This window comes from Cavia porcellus, unplaced genomic scaffold (genome assembly GCF_034190915.1).
Source record: "Cavia porcellus strain 051 isolate PalLab524CR breed Dunkin Hartley unplaced genomic scaffold, mCavPor4.1 scaffold_23, whole genome shotgun sequence".
NCBI lineage: Eukaryota > Metazoa > Chordata > Mammalia > Rodentia > Caviidae > Cavia > Cavia porcellus.
In genome coordinates this window covers 58,729,470-58,746,986 of record NW_026947506.1, presented here as the reverse complement: position 1 = coordinate 58,746,986, position 17,517 = coordinate 58,729,470, and the positions used below count along the sequence as shown (strand labels likewise).

General features: G+C 42.7%; 2 long non-coding RNA genes across 3 annotated transcripts in view; one reads left to right on the top strand and one right to left on the bottom strand.

Annotated features, from left to right (window-relative positions):
- LOC106026759 (uncharacterized) overlaps positions 1-344 on the top strand; it is a 34,478-nt gene extending 34,134 nt beyond the window's left edge. Inside the window, exon 8 of the long non-coding RNA XR_010042435.1 lies at positions 216-344. This is a non-coding gene — a long non-coding RNA (uncharacterized LOC106026759). The remainder of the gene's footprint in view (positions 1-215) is intronic.
- Positions 170-15,005, bottom strand: LOC134472558 (uncharacterized). Of its 2 annotated transcripts, none has more exons than XR_010042438.1 (3): positions 14,840-15,005; positions 11,178-11,465; positions 170-357 (listed from the first exon to the last, which is right to left on the bottom strand). It is a non-coding gene; the product is annotated as an uncharacterized LOC134472558 (long non-coding RNA). The 2 variants fall into 2 exon arrangements; XR_010042437.1 differs by lacking the exon at positions 14,840-15,005 and adding an exon at positions 12,225-12,595.
- Positions 15,006-17,517: the final 2,512 nt, after the last annotated feature.

Here is a 17,517-nt window from a genome sequence, read left to right as displayed (position 1 = left end):
GTTGATGGTGGGTTGCCTGATGTAGTCTAGGCTCAACTAGACTGTCTTTTCCACAAGAGACAAGTTAGGTTCCAAAGGCCTGAGTGTGCGATCTCTCTGGGATGCAGAGAAAAAAGAAATGTCATCCCAGAACAGGAGCATTAGTAGAGTATGCAAGACTTCTGAAGACCTCCTTCCAGCACTGATCATCCTAACTTCTGCTCACCTTCCATCAGCAGGAGCAAGTCAGGTGGCAAAACCCATGTGACTTCTAGGAGGAGCTGTTACAGTGGCAGATGGCAAAGACGGAGATGTGTCATACTAAGGCGAGGAGGGCCGCATAATTCTGAACGGTGATTCAGTGTGCTGCACTAGAAACTGTAGAGGATTTGGGAAGAAAGAATGTGAGTCTCATACATGTTACGGACCAGCTTTTGTATTCCTCAACATGCAGTACATAATGAAATCAACTGCCATGATAACATACACACACATACATGCATATGCACCCTTAATGATGATCATTTTCACAAACCTGTTCCTTGATATGAACATAGCAAAAACAATTTGAAGAAATGGTGTAGAAGAATGCTTTTTTTTGTTTTGTTTTGTTTTGTTTTGTTTTTGAGACAAGGTCTCACTGTGTAACCCAGGCTGGCCTCAAACTCATGGTGATCCTTCTGCCTGAGCCTCCCAAGCGCTGAGATTACAGGGATGCACCACTATTGCCCAGCTGGTGTGATACAATGGAAACAGCCTTGAATTAGTTCATTGTTCCATCACTGGAACACAATGCCTGACACCCACAATTTAAAGAAGAAGAGGTTCTTGGCTCATGGTTTCAGACTGCAGTCCACCTCTCGGTGCAGCAAACCTGCTCAATTCATGCAGCCGGGAAGCAGAGCAAGGGAACAGCCCTAGCGAGGAAGGTGTCGGGGCTGTGTAGCCTCTCAAGGTCACGCCTCCACCACCCACCCAGGCACACCCTGAAAGTGTACTTCACTAATCCCCTATGTGGCTGCCAGGCTGATCAAGTTGACACAGTTAAGCTTAACCATCACAAGCCCTCTATTAGATGTCCCAAAAACTGGGTTCTGCCACCAACTTAACGTGTACTCTTCTGCTTAACAGAGAAAGGCTTTAATAAATCAGGAAACCAGCTTCCATAGCCAGGGCTAAAGGCGGAATAAGAAACTCTTCCTAGATTAACAGTAACAGTTGCAACCCCACACACCCAGGAATTCTAGGCTTTGGGTTTAATAATATGACAGCTCCCCAAATAGTAAGGAACTTGTGATTTTTCCCCCAGTGCACGTGCATGAGGGATGTAATGACAGTAGGTTTATAGCACCAGGAACCACACTCCCTCGGGAAAGGAATACTAATGCAGACAGCCCCCAAGCAGGCACATCTCTAGCAGGTTGTACTGATGATAGTAGTACAGGCCCAACCAAGTACAGCATTCACCTGCGTCTTAGGGAAATATTTCACACATGCATGCAAGAAAAAGCCAGAGTCCCAGAACAGAGACATATAGAGAGATCTCAGCATATTCCAGGGCACAAATATGTCTTTCTGACCATCTCACTCATGTTCAGAGATAATCTAGACTTTCTCTTTTCCAATAAGCTGCCCTGACTTTTAGTATTTAAAAAACTCCCAGCCTAAGTGAAAAATAAAAGTGTTGAGATGCATTAACCTATACATGCACAAAGCATAGGGACTTCAAAGGTTAATCCTTACATTAACTGAAAACCAGTAGGATCCTCAGTCTAGGTGCCTCCAGAGGATTAATCCAAAAAACCCTAAGGTGTAATACATTAAAGTCTTCTTCTGGGGTCATCATGAAAGGCCTTGCTCTTGGAAGAATTGAGAAAAACCATCACTTGGGTCAGTTCCTGTGTGTTTCATGGTCCCAATGAGAAGCCCAGCTGAAAATCACAGCATGACTGCATGCTATTGATTTCCTTGCAGTCTGACTTATGTAAGAAAAGTAAAACCTGTTGTTTGGCAAGTAGACATACAGCTTACTCAAATAATTTAACAAAATAAACATTGTACTAATACATAATGTGGCAGGAGTGTCATTACCCTCTTGAACAGATGAACATTCTTGCTGAAGGGTTCTTTTATCTGTACTAGGCAAAGGGGATCTTTCCATTTTTATGAAATGAGGAGATACTGGGTTTCGCAAGGGATCAGGGCTCACTCCATCGTACTGGCTTCCTGGCAGACATGAGCCAAGGACAGCAATTTCTTGATGTCTACTGGAACACTCTCTCCCTTCCTCTGCTCTTTTTCCTTCAGAAGCATGCTTTCCAATTATTCTCCATGAAGTGCTTTGTGCACATTCACTCTCCAGAGAGTACTTCTGAAGCATCCTTGTTCTTGTACCCAATCACTTAGCACGATGGCTCTGTGAATCTGTGGTTTGGAAACCTTCCTGTTGCTCCTAATTATTCCACTTCTTGGATTCCTAGGATGCATGCACCTGATAATCAAGAGTTATTCATTGGAAGTCTTCATTACATTGGATGCAGATAATGCAAATTTTATTCGTGAAATGCTACTCAGGGCCTCCTTTTCTGAATGAAGACGATGATTTACTTACAATTTCAGAACACACACAATAGGTGGAGAATTAAAATAATGGACAAAAACTAATAGAAAACAGGTGTGACTCTGAAACTTAAATTGTGCATTCTTCAGGCTTGAAGCAATGCTGGGAAAAGAATGGCGATAGCAAAAAAGAGAGAGAAATAAACAATAAATTCTCACTGAATGAGTGCAGCTTTGCAGCTGGAGCCCATTTCAGCATCTTACTGTGCAACCAAAAATGAACACGCAAAAATTGCTAAACTAGGTTCGTTTTATTTCCTCTAGAGACTGGGAAGAAGATGGTAAGAGTGTAATTAAATTTTTGTAAAATGTTTTCTAAATAAGTTCAGGAGCTGTATCATCTGGGTTGACAAATTGGTACCAGGTCTGAAGTTCTTGTAATAGTAAATGTCATGACGCCATAAGAGAAACTCATCACTCAAATCCACAGTTGGGAAGACAACAAATTTAAGGGAGATGCAGAGAGCAACTGAAGGCCAAGCATCCATGCGGGCTCGTGATGCGTGGTAAGTTACAGGAGGAGTGGAGATAACCTGCTGGCCCTCAGGGCCCAGCATATCTTGAAACTGCAAACGACTAACACAAGCGCTTAATTTTGACACCCTGTGCCCACTCATGCCCTAATGCTGAGTAGTTCCACCAACTGGTTTTAGCCAAGTGGTGTCCTGTTTTAAACAACTCTTTTCCTTCTGTTCTAAGATCTGAATCACACTCTGCTAAAGTAGACTAATTCATTCCTGCTGCATTTCGGCAGATGTCCTTGATCAGATGCATTGAAATAGTTGAGGGGAACAAGATGGGGCACAGATCAATCAGGTTTCTTTTGAAAAATGCTGTACTCATTAGGTTTCTCCAGAGGAACAGAATACAGTATATGCAAGAGGATTTATTGAGTGTGTTTGCAGGATCAAAGGCCAGAGTGTCCACAATGGCTGTCTGTGTGCTAGAGAGTCAGAAGGTCCAATAGGTGTTCAGTCAAAGAAGCTGGAATCTACAAAACAAAAGGGATGAGGGATGTAGTACCAGGCTGAGACCAAAGATGGGAAGCTCCCTGCAGATTCACTCGTATGAGTCTGCACTGGAAGGCTGGAGAACCTGCAGTCTGATGTCCACAGATGATGGCAGCAAAAGATACAGCTTACAAGGCATAACGCAATTCTTTAAAATAAGTGACAATTTCCTTTCTCTCTCCCTTTACCCAGCTACAAGCCTATTGGTTGGTGCTCCCCACAACCAGCACAGGTCTTCTCCCCTCACTTTGTTGAACTATATGCCAGTCATCTCTGAAAGCACCCCCAAAGATGCCCCCAGGGCTGTACATTCCTAAACCACTAGACAAGTTTAACCCAGTAAGGTAGGCATGATTAATGGCCACAACTGCTATAGTTTGGACCTGTATTATGCCACTGCACACACACCATGTTTGCTATTGGGAGCTGGTAGAAGTTTTAAAATGTGAAGTCTTTTGAGAGGTCTTCAGGCCATTGGAAATGTAGCTTGGAAGGAGATAGTGGTTTTCTCTCTGTGTCTGTGTCTGTGTGACTCTTTCTGCCTGTCTGTCTCTTTCTTCCTCTCTCTCTGCTTCTCTGTCTCTCCTTCTCTCCTATGTCCTGACCAGATGATAACGTTTGCTTCATTAGACACACCCACCACAACATTTTGCCACTGTTCACCCAACCATGGGCTAAATCTTCAAAAACAATAATTTAAAATAAAACTTTTTTCTTTATAACTTGACTATCTCAAGTATTATGTAACAATAGCAGAAAACTGATGAACACAAAAACTAAACACACTGTAAATCCAGACCTAAGTAATGAAAGAGGAGTAAGCAGCTAATGTGACAGAAAGGAAGGGCCTCAGAAATAAAGGTGGTCATTCACATCTCCCATTTGTGATAACTTCCCCCTCCCCAAAGGGGTCATGCCATAGGTCCTCAGCATCCTCTTCTAAGGCCAATTGGAACCAAACATTTGGAGGCCACTTTAGAGCGATCTAATCCAAGAACCCATGGAAAGTAGTACCCACTGCAGCTTTTGGTTTAAAAATGTATAAGTAATTTGTTTCAAATGCATATCCCTGAGCCTTGTCCCAAATATTCTGATTCAGCAGTGCTAAGGATGGGCCCAAGAATCTTCATTATTACAAGTTCCCAGATGGTCCCAGTGTTGGCAAATGCACTTAAAGAAATGTTAGCCAAAGTTTCCGTGCCATGCTAATGCTTCAGAATGTTTCGGGGAGTGGTTCTCACTTCCAAGCAGGCAGACAAATTTGGTTATTAAAAAGAATTCGCTGTTCCTTAGTGTTGCTGCCAGCTCTGCATTCTGGAACCACCTGCTGTATCTCTTCTCCTGTAATGATGTTCCAAGATGAGAAGACATTTCTCAGTCCCTCATCCAAGGCTTCTCTCCTCCATTTCGTTTCTTTCAGACTTCATACCTCACTCGGAATAAAGTCCAAACTTGTGAACTTGTAGGGGTCTCCATGATGTGGCCCATGCTGCCTCTCTCCAGCCTTGTCTCCCTGCAGTGTTTGACTCACATATTAGATTTGCACAGAGCCCAAGAACCATTGCTCATACACATGCTTGCCTCTGCTCTCAGTTCTTCCTGTGGAAAATGTGTCGATGACATTGCTTCCTTTCCCACTCTCGCCTTGAGGTGTTAGATCTTCAAGACTCACCCAGGCTCATGGCCTCTAAGAAACCATCATCACTGCTGCAGACTAGGCCATTTATACTTTTCACATGAGTTGTGATTTGGGCCACAGAGTCTCCTAGCTTTCATCAAATATGTCATTGTTCATACTTTCATTAGAATTATTTTTTCTATCTTCATTTGGATGCCTAAAGACAGAAATATTGTCTTATTAATTTTTATGCCCCTAGCTGACGTCTGACCTATAAAGATTAATCAGCAGATGCTTGGTGAGCTGAACTGGATCCTCCAAGGCTTAGCACAGAAGACCAGTCTTTAGCCAAACTGCCTGTCTTAATCACATCTTGTCAAGGAAGTGAGTCTGTGTTGATCTTCTTCTGTGCGCAAGCATCATGCGATGCTGAAAGGCCGCCAAATAAACAAATATACTTATCCTGTCGTTAAGGAGTACGTGGTCATATCAGGACAAGACTATATAATATGATGTAAAAATGCAGAAGTGTAATAAAATGGTATGGAAACTCTGAGAATCATACTTGAAGACAGAAACATTTTTCACTCAACCACCAAACCAAGTATTAACTAAAAAGATTCTATCTCTGTGAAAATTTTAAGTATTGAGTAATATGGTAGTAAACAAAGTAGATATAAGAATCTTCCCCCATGGAGCTTCCATATAATAGGTGAAATACAAAGCGATACATCATTCAAATCTTTTCAGTAGTAATAAGGCTTCTGGGAAATTTTAGGGACAGGAAGGCAGACAGAAAATACAGTAGAAAGAGGTGGACAGAGACAGTTCACCATAAAAGTGACATCTGAACAATCATATGAGGAAAGTGGGGAATCAAGGCTTGCAGACGCGGGGGCCAGTGGCTGTGCTGGACACCTGCTACAACATACTACAGTGGATGTGATTCCCAGGTAGGCCAGGAACAGAAGGAGGAAACTATAGTGGAAACAGGGAGATGGTAGCAGGGTGAAAAGTTTTGAAGTCATTACATGGCTTTGCCTTTCACCTTGAGGGTCCTGAGAGCCAGTACAGTCCAGCATCCTGAGGGGAGTGATATGACCCTGATTAACTGGGAGAGAATTACCAGAGTCATGTGCTAGAAAAAGAAGGAGGGCATGCCCACTCCTCGGGTTATGCAGGTTGTTCAAGGACAACTTACGTAAGTTAATGAGCTTTATTGTCTTTACTTTTGATTCTAGACTCTGACAATATTTTACGTAATAAAATAGAGTAATCTGATGGGCTGAGCAGAGGAGGCTGGTTTTAGAGACAGAGAAGGGCTGAAAAACTCAGACCCAAAGAACAAAGAACAAACTGATCACCTTACATTTATTTTCCATGTGAGACGGGCACAGGGAACAAATAATAGAAGAATAACTTATTGGTTAACAACATGTCACTTCTTTTGTGAAAGAATTAAAGCAGACGGACTTCAGTAACATGAGCTTTGGAAATAGCCTGTTTGGAAAATTTGGCTGCCACTTCTCTTTCTCCTGATTTCTCCAAAATTCAGACAACACCTTAGTTCTGTTTGGTGACCTGGAAATTTAGCATTGGTGACTCCATTTTGATATTTAGTCTGGTCTATGGGAGCCAGGAACCTAGTCTGAAACAATGACCTCTTACTGTTTTTGTGACCTACTAATGTGCCTCTTGGCCTCCGAAAGGGTAAGGAAGGCGCTCAGGGATACACAGCTGACAGCGGCAGTCCTGGAATTCACTCCAGGTCACCAAGTTCAAATCCACACAGCAGCACTGCCATCCAGAAGACCCAGAGAGAAAAAGCTCATTCCCCCGAAGGGACAAGGACAGCAGTCAGGAGTGGGGAATGAGAGCAGAAAATCCACAGCATCCAAGATATAGGAGCCAGAGAGGAAGCTTTCAAGCCCTTGACTCTGGGGTCCCATCTGGCTCAGCTCTTATCCTAAGCATCCATGTCCCCACCGAGCCTCTCCTCTCTCCTTCATTCCAAATATAGACTCCCCTGAAGTTTCATTTTTCATTTCCATTTTAGCACCCAAGATGAGCTGGTGTTTCCAAATTGAAATCTACCCTGGCATAAGAAAGGAAATAATTATAGAAGCTACAAACCTCATCCAAATAGGTAGGTCTGCACGTGCTCTGGACTGCTGGGGCCTCCGCAGCCTCTCAGACGCACATGCTCTGGACATCTCGTGCCCACCTGTCCTCTACCTGCTCCTTGCTGAGCCCTGGGCTCTGCCTGCTCTGCCTATCCTGCCAGCTTCTGTTGCTGTGGCCCCTTTAGCTCTCTCCAGGCCCTCATGGCTTTCGATATCCCTGCAATTCTGTCACACTTGCTCGCCTTTGGATTCTTTTAGGTAGAAAATAAGTTGTAGGAGGTCAAGGTCAGGTATGCCTTGTTCACTGGTACATGTTAGGCTTTCCATAAATATGTGTTGTTTGGTGCCATTTTCGCAAACCACCAGACAAATGCAAAAGATGTTTCCTAATCAAAACATGTTTTCCTTACTTCCCAGGAGTTCTAACAAATCTTTCTAGTCTTTGCTGAAAATTTAACTAAAATCCAGAAAATGCTTCATTCCCTGAGGGCTGAATACCCATTCAGCCCGCTTTTGGAGCCAATATGCAACTTCCTTTCAGTGCCACCAGGGATAGGAACAGGAGAAGCTAGGATGAATTATTGAAGCCCCGATGGAAGGCTGAGGGGAGCTGATTCTGATGCAGATTAACACAAATACACAGGGGTCCCACACCCCTCTCTGTGACCTAGTATGAATAGACATAGTACAAGGATCAAATAGCACAAGAATCGCCCAGCTCACCCAACCCTTGTGTGCATTCACAAAATCAAGAAAAAGCTGATATTCAAGGCAAAACTATTCCTCTACTCAACACTGCTGATAGCAAATGTCTGGATTTTTTCCATACCAACAACAAATTCACCAATTCTCTGAATACCACTGGGTGTTGTCTCATTCACTTCAGTTTCACTTCTGACACTGCCCATCTGGAGCCAGCATCTGACCCCAAGTTTAGGGGCTCAGTGCCACAAGACTGCTTCCACTCCAGGGGCAGTCGCTAGTCCCAGGCCTCTAGAACTTCTGTCTGTACTAGCTAAAAATCAGAAGTGTCTGTGAGCTCCTTAACAGTTTTTACTTCAGCTCACAGAACACAAGAAAGCACTTTGCTTATATTTACTGGCTTACTATACAGCGTATTATGGATACGAATAGTCAGCTAGATGAAAATGTACAGAGATGAAGTCCAGAAGGGTTCAAATCACAGGAGCTTCTGTCCCATGTGGAGTTTGGGGTGCACCAACCTCCTGGCATGTGGATGAACTTAACAATCAGAAAATCTTTGAACCCCATTGTTTAGAGGTTTTATAGAGAATCCATTCCATAGACATGACTGATTATTTGTTGGTTATTGATGATTAACGCAGTCTCCAGCCCCCTTGTCCTGGAGGTTGGAGGATGGAGCTGTAAGTTCTGAATCTCTAATCACATGTTTGCTTGATTCCTCTGGTGACCAGCCCCATCCTCCTTGTGGCATCTCATCAACACAAACTCACAGACACTTGAAAGAGGCATGTTATGTGATGAGTTCTGCCCATATGGTACTCAGAATGGCACCTGCCCAACCTGGTGCTGGGCCCTAGCATTCTTCTGCCAAACCCAAAATTGAACTTCCCGATTTTTGTGCATGCCAACATTCATCCAATCAGCTATCGACACGTTATTCTGCCCGCCCCTTCAAACTCCATCCCCTGTCAAATCCAATAATAGCCCCACCGATTTTTGTCTGCCTGGGAGGGAACTCGCACTCTTCTGCAGCCTTAGAGTGCTAACAATGAAGGCCTTTTTCCTTTTTTCTTTTTTTGTCTTTGTCTGTTTGCCACACTAAGGAAAAACCTAAAATTATGGGTAACAGAGCATACTCCTATCACTCAGAAAGTTCCAAGGGTTTTAGTAGCTTTGGGAACCAGAGATGAAGAAATATGTAATTTCATTGCAGGGGGTAAAAGACAGAGAAGGGGGGAAGATATATAATCACTTAACAGGTATGGGTAGGAACCAAGGGAAAACTTCTCCACATTGTTAAATATATGCTGAAATCTTGACTCAAAACCCCAGGTGGTCAAATACCAAGATACTGTTGTATTCAGCTTATGAATGAACTTTCTAGATTATTATCACCAGTCTAGAAGCTTCTTGTCTCCAAGTATCTTCGTATCTCAAAACTTTCCCTACCTGCCTCACTTATCCAGAGCTAACGTAGTTTCAATGTAAACAATGTATTTCTTCCCCTAAATTTCATTATTAAAGTACTCTTGATTCTTAGGTCCAGTGGATTTTTTTCCAAGTGCTCTTTAATGTTCAGAACATCTTGGGCTCCTAGTCCTATTCTGACAACTATTTTCTAAAGACTCAATAAACCCTTTTATTTCAAAGAGCTTCATTCTCAGGAGTATTGGGTTAATATAACCAATTCCACCTTTTATAGAAAAAGAGACCAGAAAGACCGTGTTTTGTTTGGGATCTTGCTGGTTCAGTATCTCAGCACCTATACAGCCTTATAGTAGACTCTGTCATGGACACACACACACACACACACACACACACACACACACACCGGCAGTACTGCCAGCTGTCCAGTGGCTGGAGCATTCTCAGCACATAGCTCCCTGCTCTCTCCACAACAGGTCACCTGTCAGGAGGTCAGTGCTCATGGTCACATCAAAGCCCATCTCCCAATCCCAAATGAAGGTGAGAGTCAACAGATCTGGACATTTCTGGGTGACATGGGCAGCCTGTGAGCAGTGTTGATCCTGCTTTCCTGTGTCATGAGCTAGAGCTCTGTGGGTTCATCCACAGCTCTCCTTCACTGGCCCACGCCTATTTACTGCCTCTTATCTTCTCAAGGGATGGCCAATAAACATCTTTAGCCCTCAACTCTATATAGTATCTGCTCCTAGAGAACCCAACCCGTGACCCTGCAGGTTCTCCACTCCCAATCCACTGCTTACTTCCCTGAGAATCACAGATAGGCTTTTTAAAGCCTGAAGAATAGACCCTCAACACATCTTTGCCTGAGGCAAAACAGGGCAGAGATCACAGGGTTTCTATTATGCCAAAATCTCTCCAAGGTAAATGCTGCTGCGTGCAGGCATCTAAGGCCCTGGAGTTGCTGCTATTTATATTTAATGTGCAAACACTTGGAGGAGGGCTGCGTGTGGAAATCAGATCAAAACATTTATCCTCACTGTGTCTTGGAAAAAAAACTTATTAGCTGGCTGTATAGTGATATTCAAGAGAGTGAAAAAATGGAGGGAAAGTAAAAGGAGGGAAATAATCGTTTGCTGCTAGATAGAATAAAGCAAGCCCCTCAGAGAGCCAGGGCAGCTGGTGGCCACTATAATATATTGTTATGCATCACCACCAAAGCACTTGTAGAGCAACTGCAGACCATGTCTGACATTGCCTCCACTGACCTTTTCAATATTGCCCAAGCGCAGTGGAGCTGGTGTTTCTGGAGGAATTCAAATCGAAATGTACTCAGGCAGAAAGGATTTGGCTGTGGGCAAACCCTATCAGTCTCGTCACGTTTAGACTTGTCATTCTCATGTAAATTGCAATTCTTTATTAGCATGGCGAGTCTTCCGCCCAGGTGCAGGATGCACTCCTCTCAATGCAGCGAGGCTGCATCTGCCTGCACTGCAAAGCTGGGTTGCTCTAGGGATGATACCAACACAGATCCCGTGTCCCCAGATGGGGAGAGAAGAGGAACCTGCCAGGGCCCCACTTCAAATCACAAAAGGAGGATTTGACATTCAGAAAGAAAGGGAGGGCTAAAGTTTGCCATTTTGTAAGTTTTAGAGCTTCTTTTTATAAGTTCCCAAGTACACCATCCTCCTCATTCCTCACCTCCACATGTTCCTTGGCAGAGGAGAGGAACAGAGAGCTGCCCCGGGAGGCAGAGGCAACCTGAGGGAGCCTGGGAGTTCAAGGTGGTGATGCCATCCATGGGTTACATAATTCTTCTCTTCCACTGAAGGCAGAGCCAGAAGGATGAGGGGATCCAGCTTGAGAGTGCCTGTCTGTGAAGAGCCGGGTACTCCAGGTCTCCTTCCAAAGGCTTTGCTTATTCCTATCCCCTGCTTCCCCTGCTGCAATATGGTGCTTCTCCAAGAGTGGTTCCCAGGCCAGTAGCACCTGTAACACCAGAGGACTCAGCATAAGTGCAAAGCAAACTCTCAGGTCATACACACACACACACACACACACACACACACAGAGAGAGAGAGAGAGAGAGAGAGAGAGAGAGAGAGAGAGAGAGAGAACCCAGCAATCTGAGTTTGGCAGGCTTTCTAAGTAATTCTGTTAAGCGCCAAAGTGGAAGAATCACTGCATCAGTGAAAGCTTCTTTCCTCTCTCTCTCTAACACAATCTGTGTTTAGCTCAGGGAATTTTAGCCAAGTAAGGAGGTGGAACAGACGTAACTCACCACTGTCACTACCTTAGAGGCTCTCTAGCAGCAGATACTACATAGAGTTGAGGGGTAAAGTGTTTATGGAGATCCCTTGTGAAAAAAAGAGGCAGTAAATAACCGTGGGCCAGTGAAGGAGAGCAGTGGATGAACACACAGAGCTCTAGCTCATGACACAGGAAAGCAGGATCAACAGTACCCACAGGCTGCCCGTGTCACCCAGAAATGTCTGGGTTAATTGACCCTCACTTTCATTTGGGATTGGGAGGTGGGCTGTGAGCCCCTTAGAGCCTGCCTTAAAACATGCAACAGAATACTTGAGATTAGGTGATTTGTATACAATATAAATATGTTTGCCTTATAGTTTGGAGTCTGAGAAGTCCAAAAGTGTGGTGCTGGCAACTGGCAAAGGCCTTTGTGCTGAGTTATAAAATAACAGAAAAACAAAGGAGCATGCACAAGGCAGGAAATGGGACCATACTCACCTTTTGTAGCAGGAACCCACTCCTGCAATATCTAATCCACTTCTTCAGTAGTAGCATTGATTTCTTCCTGAGAGTGGTGCCATCATGACCTAATCATCTTTTAAAGATTGCACCACTTAATACTGTTCTGATGACAAATTTCAACCTGGAGGAGACATTCAAACCACAGCAGAGGTGTCTCAGGGGTAGAGTGAATGGTGTGTTTCAGAAAACAATCAACAACTTAGTTTCAGAATGAGAACCAAGGAATAAGAAGAAAAAGATTCAAGATACTGAATTCCAGAATCAGATTTTCAAAGATGAATGATAGGCAGAGCTCAGAATTACAGACAAACCAGAATCACAGCCTCGCTGGGATGCTTAAAGGCAGATGAGCCTCCTGGGGAAGTATTCACATGAAGGGAATCTGAGCACTGTGATCTTGAAGGTCTTGATCTTGTTCTACATGGAACATTCTTGCCTGGCCATTTGCTACATAAAACAAAGCTGTCCCTGCTTGGCATGGGTCCTTGCTTTGGTAGAAATGGAAATCAAAAGTAAAACACAGATTTCCAAAGGGGAAAAGCTTAAACTGGAACATCAGTGGAAAGATAAGAAAGGACTCCAGCTAAATAGGACACACTTGGATATGGGAGTTCAGCCGAGCACACCCACAAAGACAGGAGGCCAGCCGCTCAAGGGTCAGCTGGAGGGCTGGAGAGGGGCCAACCACCACTTCACTCCCAGCATCACAGCTCTGGAATCCTCATGGCTAAGGAATGGCCCATTTCACAGGAAAGGATCATCTCTCTCTGGTGGACCCAGTCTTGGAGGGCTCCCTCCCACCCCAAATTCAGGTGATCACAGATTCCAGGCAATGGCTGGAGACTTCTACCAAATGTCCCCACAGATCTCCCATTCCTGTGCCCTCAGTCCTGAAGGAAGATGAAATCATGCAAATGCAGGGCCAGTCAACCCCATCCAGCCAGCTCCTAAACAGACACCCCTCAAATGATCAACACAACCCTTGAAAAGCTGAAAAGAGACTTGACCAAGATCCATAGCAACAATGATACAAAATGAAATCGAACCTCACTCTGTGCCTAGTTACCCATTAAGTATCCACAACCCAAGGGAAAAGCCGTGACCCATAGCAAAAATGACTCTCACTTGCCAGAAGAAAACACAAACCATGTTTCCAATGAAGAGTAGCAGAGATTCTAGGATTCTGCCTATTCCTCATCCTCACTGTGGTCCCCAACCATGTTGTGACTGTCCCAGCTGGAGATGGACAGCAGCTGCCAAGGGTCTGCAGGAACAGACTAGGAGAGATGGATACCCTTGCCAGGTGGGTACCAGGGCCTAGTCTCATCAAGAGCATGGAAGCAGCAGCTCAGCAGAGAGACAGGACACAGAGCAGGTAACCCACTGCAGCTGACTGAGGTCTGATTGACACATCCTGTACCCATTCGTGTTGGCTCAGGATCTAGTGAGATTCTTTTTGGTAGAAAAAAGCATCAGACACCCTCATAAGTAACAGCGATAAGAACAAGAGTGGATAGCTCCAACACAGCCTGGAGGAATTTACCCACGGCCAGGCATGGTGACCCACACCTGTAATTCTAGCACTCGGAAGGCTGAGGCAGGAGGATGGCAGCGAGTTTGAGGCCAGCCTGTGATACATAGTGATGCAAGGCCAGCCTGAACTATACAGTGAGACCTTGACTCAAAAAAAAAAAAAAGAAAAAAAAAAAAGATTAAACCTAATTCAAGGATTTTTCCCCCCAAATGAGGAGACTCAGGAGTTCACTGAGGTAAATACAAGAAATTCCCTCTGCTTTAACAGTGCTTATAAACAAAGCAGAAAAGATTTCCAAGACATGAAAAAAAAAAAAACAGGAAAACAACATTTTGTCAACTTCAGTGTAAATTAATAAAAAATGCATGAACACATTTCTCTAAAAATGTACACAGCTCTGAAAACCAAAGGGAGAAGAAGCTGTAAGGTCTGACTGGGGTTTGGCAGAATTCCACATGTTTGGGAATGAGATGCAGATTCAGGAAACAGGTTTTTCCTATTATCTTTCTTTTTTTCCACTCATATTCCTTGGAATTCAGAGTAGAGGGGAAAGACTTAACAGACATCTCCTGACCACTCTCATTTAAGATACTGAAAAAGCAGAGCCTGGGGAAGTGAAGTAATGGTGTAGTTTCACAAATAAGTAACAGCAAACTTTAGAGAACTTGGGGGCCAGAGCAGTATATGGGGACAGTCTAAATCGAGGACATGCCTTTTCTTCTTTGTGTCTCCCAGCAACACTCCAGAGACCATGGCCACAAACCCACTGATCTTTTGGTGCACTCAGACAAGCCTTTAGCACCCTGTAAAAAAGAACACAGTGGATTCGTGCTGGTATCAGGCCAGGCACAGCTTGGCTACACTAGGACAACCGTCCCACACTACAGGGACTGTGCCTTCCACCTCTGTAACATGAAACACAAAAAGTCTGGGAGGGAGAGTCATTGACAAGACACTTCACAGTTCCTCAAGGAAATGCTAAGAGAAATTCACGGATGATTTTGAAATGGTGAAAGGATCAGTTCTTCAGAACCCGTAATCCAAAATACAGACTTACCAAACAGCAGAGCCTCAAGACACGTAAATCAGAAAGATCACACAGCAAAGAGAAATAGACAGTCCACAGTTATAGCCGCAAACTTCAACAGCCATCAGCCTCTGGCATTGGTGCAACTACTGAAAACAGAATCTGCAAGAATATAGGAGAATTAAACAACACGATTAAGGAGCAGGATTTAGTTGAACATGCAGACCTTCTACCATTAGCAGAACATCCAATTTTTAAAGTCAAGGACACAATCTGAGTAATTCTTTTCAAGATAATCATGCAAAATAACAACCTTAGTTATGTTCCTATCACCTTGTTTTGAAAGCCGACATTGTTATTGTTTTGGGTCTTTGTTATTATTTGTCTTTTTTTGCTTCTTATTTTTCTTGTATTTTGTTTTGTTTTGTTTTTCCCTCTAATACAGAAAGGATAGATATACATGCATAGCTTATACATGCCTAGATCTTCTCCTAAATAATTTAAAATTACTGATTTTATTATGTGTAATGGTATGTAAAGGCTACTTAGAAGAAAACAAGACATTATGGTAGCCATTGCTGATTTTCTGTCATCTTGTTTTGAACTCCAATAATGCTTTTATTCTTTGTTTTGATTATTTTAGTCTGTTTTCTATTATTTGGTTTCAGTATGTGTGAAGGTGTGGACAGTTATTTTGGAGAGAACAGGAGACATTCTGATAGCCGTTGTTGATTATCCTATTGTCTGGTTTTGAAGGCTGGTAATGCCTTCATTCTCTAGTTTTGATCAGTTGTATACTGCTTTGTTTTGTTTGAACTCACTGTGTATGAAGATGACAACTACTTCCGGGAGAACAGGAGGCGTTGTGGGAGCCATGGTTGATTTCTTATTGTCTTGTTTTGAAATCCTACGTTGCTTGCATTGTTTTATTCTGATCTGCTATGTTCTCTTTTGTTTTGTTGTGGTTGCATTTAAGTCTATCACTTCTGCCTCTGCCATTTGTTTTGCATTTTTTCCTTTTTTTTTTTTTTTTTTTTTTTTTTGGTGGTGGGGTGCTACAGTCGGAACCCAAGCCTTCACACTGAGCTACATCTCCACCTTTTTTAAATTTTCGAGTCAATGTTTTACTAAGTTGTTAATGGTCCATTCTGGGCTTAAATCTAATTCTTTTGCCTCAATTTCCCAGAGTGCTGTGATTACAGGTGCGTGCCACCACACCTGGCCCATTTTTGTTTTCCTATTCTCCTATCATTTACTTTCCTTTATTAACTTCTTGTAACTTAACTTAGTACTTTATTATTCCATTTTAGATCTTGTATTTTTTCATCTTAGCATCATATATTTTCCCATATTTATGACTTCGATTTGGAACTTTTGAAGCATATTTAATCATTCTACTTAACTTTCCAAAATGTGTAATAGAATTACAAAATCTAGGTTAGTAACCTTATCTGCTAATTCTAACATTTGTGTCATTTTGGGATTATTTTGATTGATTGATTAATTGATTGATCAATCGATTGATCTCTTCAGATATAAACCATGTTTCCCTGCTTCCTTGTGTGCCTCGTGATATTTATTGCATGACAGACTAAATTTTCCTGTTGGATGATGAGATCTTTAGAATCATATGACTATTTTTGAGCCTTGTTCTAGGATGCAATTAAATTATTGGGACTCATCTGATCTTTTGGGGTCTTAATTGTAAGATCTGTTAGTCAGGTCAGGAGGCAGACTCAAGCAAAAGTGAATTAACCCCAAATACTGAGGCAAAACCTTCCAAATGTCCTACCTATGTCCAGTGAATTATAAAACTTTTCAATCTGATTCGTGGAAATAGGCATTTTTCCTGACCTTACGTGAACTATTTTTCCACCTCATGATGCCTTCTGGGTTTCTCCTGGGTTCCCTTTCCCTGCACTGCACCCTAAAAACTCAAGCTAGTATACTGAAGCAAATGTAGATTCACCTCACAATCTTGTCTCCCAGTGATCACTGTCCTTTTAAAACCATTGTTTTATGTATTAGGTCTGAGTTCATTTTACTTGTTTCTGGCAGGACTGCAAATCCCATCTTTGTCACCCCATCTTGGGCGAAAGTCCTACGAGAAGTTTAACTTGGGGTCACAGACCAGCTGCAGAAATCTAAGCAAAGAGGTCAGAGCTCAGAAAGCATACAGAACCCAGCACGAATGTCCTCTATGGAAGGCTTGTCTAGTGCCATGATGAGCAATCAGCAGTTTGTTTGTTTTGTTCTCTAATACTGGGAATTAAATCTAGGACATTTTGCTACAAGGTCTTTCTAAATCACCCAAGCCAGCCTGAAGCTTTACAGTCTCCTGTCTCAGCCTCCCAGAGTGCTGAGATTGCAGATGAGCAAAACTATACCATGTATAAATAGCAATTTTATCAGTCATGTTTAATCGCACCTGTGATGTGAAAGTGAAAATCAATATCTTCTCTTTATACTCATACTGGCTCAAGAGAGGGGAGGGAAAAAAGTTCAAATTTTTATTTACTATAGAGTTTGTTTATTTTTATTGCATGTAGTTCATTGATTCAGTATTTTAATTTCAATAATTTATTATGACCAGCATAGAACAATAACATCACTTTCAAAATAACTTTTAAAATAAAAATATTGAGAATAACTGAGACTATCTAGCCCTTATAATTTGCAAAGCTATTTTATATGCATTTCCATATTCA